The 2,208-nt window shown below is 32.1% G+C and overlaps 1 long non-coding RNA gene across 1 annotated transcript; it reads left to right on the top strand.

The window, feature by feature from the left end:
* Nucleotides 1-283: 283 nt before the first annotated feature.
* LOC144333946 (uncharacterized) lies at nucleotides 284-1,995 on the top strand. The gene is made up of 2 exons (XR_013403091.1): nucleotides 284-399; nucleotides 1,791-1,995. It is a non-coding gene; the product is annotated as an uncharacterized LOC144333946 (long non-coding RNA).
* The last annotated feature ends 213 nt before the right edge of the window (nucleotides 1,996-2,208 follow it).

Here is a 2,208-nt window from a genome sequence, read left to right on the forward strand (position 1 = left end):
AAAACACTGAGGTAGGAAATCAGAAGTTCCCTAAGACAAACTTCTAACTGCTTATTTTGCCTCAGGATAGTCCTGCAAATGAGGGTAAAAGAGTCTATGCATTGCCTCATCCATCCTGTAACAGGTGTCTACAAAACTCAAATTTTAATTGAATTATTCTTCAGTTCATCTGGGGTCTGATATTGAGAGTTTTCTCCCAGGATATATTTCTATGCTTTTTGATGCCTAGAGTGGATTTCTCTTTAAGATGATGTAATGTTAGTCTTCTGTGAAGTTCAGAGATCTGTACCATAGCTCAAAGCTTTTTCACCCTAGAGTACCAAATTAAAGATGAAAGGGGATGAAGAGGAAATGCTCATTGAAATATAAATATTTCATCTTTATTAATTCTTAAAGCAGGTAAGATGAATTTTAAAAGGAAAAGGTGAAGTGTGTTATGTAAAATCTGGGTATTTCTGATGTGAATGTTTTCCCCGCAGTTGGTAACTTCTGGGGAAAAAAAAAAAGTCTATGCAGGAAATTTTGTCATTTATGTTCTGAATCTTAACTGAGATGAGTCAGTTTGGGGTATCTTTTTAATTAGCTTAATACAGTTAGAATTATCTCAGATTGGAAAGCTTTTGTAAGAAAGTGTATTTCTTTCAAATTTCTTATAATTATTTTTGTAGAAAGATGCTGAAAATATTTACAGAAAATAAAAACCTAATATACATTTCCAGTGCTTTAGTCCTTTACCTTATTACAATTGTTTATTTTCCCTTTTATTACTAAAATTCTATTGATGATCTGATAATAACCACAACAAAAACACAAACATTTACGACACTACAAGATAAAACTGATGCTCAACATCGTTTGAAAAATTTAGAATGATGTTCTAATTAAGCCACCAGATTTAAAAAAAGAATGAAAAGGAACTCATTTGTGTTTAATTTAAGAAGCTGCCACCAAATCTCTTCTTGAGACTATCATCATCATGAAATGATGTTGTAAATCACCCTTTCCACTGGCACACTCTGAAACCAGGCAAAAGGCTAGTATCCCTGTTCCCCTGCTTCCTTGTATTCATAGATACTCAGCTACCAGGAAACAACTGTCGGGACACAGGGGCCAAATAGGAACAAAGTTTAAAATTATCCTTTCAAGGTATCACTCCTATAGTAGGTTTTACTGCACACAAGAGAGGACAGGAACCAATATTACTTTGTATTATAACTGTAGTTTCTCTAGTAGTGTCTGTATATCTTTAGTGTCTGTATATCTTCGCAGTATTTTTGATTATTCATTTCATAACTAAAAAGATTGACCAAATATGTTCATCATATTCATATTTACTTATGAATTATATAGGTACTATTTTATTATATTTCATTATGAGGTAAGTACAAAATGTGAGTTAAAGATCCCTGTTACATTGTCTGTTAATGACATAAAACCCTTCAATAGTTTTAGTGAGATTAATTTGATTAAATTTATTCTGTAAACTGAAAATATTGATTGGATGGTTTGTGATACAATGGCTCCAATATTTGATTGTAAGCTCATTTTATTTCTCAACATGGTTTTATCATCTATCATAACTGAAAATGATAGTCTATAAAGGCACAAAGATCTAAAGGGAAAAAGTAATTCATTGGTGCTACTTAATACACTAGGCTATTTATTTTTTATTTCTTTCTATCTATTATCTAAAGTTTTATGTACAAATCTGTTTTGAAAACTTGTGTAATTATGATAAAAAGCTTTGCTTACCGAGTAAGTTAGACATACTGCATTTTTGTGTTTTTAAGAAGCAGATTTAAAAATCACTGCAAAACCTGGGCCGGGCGTGATGGCTCATGCCTCTAATTCCAGCAGCTTGGGAGCCTGAGGCAGGAGGACTGCTTGAGGACAGGAGTTCCAGTATAGCCTGGACAACATAGTGAGATGCCATCTCTGCAAAGAAAAGTAATAATTAAAATGTAAATAAATAAATAAAAACCATTGCAAACCTTTGTTGTTAAGTCCTTCTCTGGATGATTTTGAATAGATTAGAATCTTTTGTTTCTCAATTTAAATGCACAAATGTGACTTTTTATAGATAATACAGTTGTGTAATTTTTGGTCACAGTTATTTTGAAATGGGAAGATTAGCAAGCATTTGCAAATGCTTGATGTCCTTCTTTTAAAAACTTACTTTCTCATTTGTGATAAAAATGTCACTCTAAC

Source organism: Macaca mulatta, chromosome 13, assembly GCF_049350105.2.
Source record: "Macaca mulatta isolate MMU2019108-1 chromosome 13, T2T-MMU8v2.0, whole genome shotgun sequence".
NCBI lineage: Eukaryota > Metazoa > Chordata > Mammalia > Primates > Cercopithecidae > Macaca > Macaca mulatta.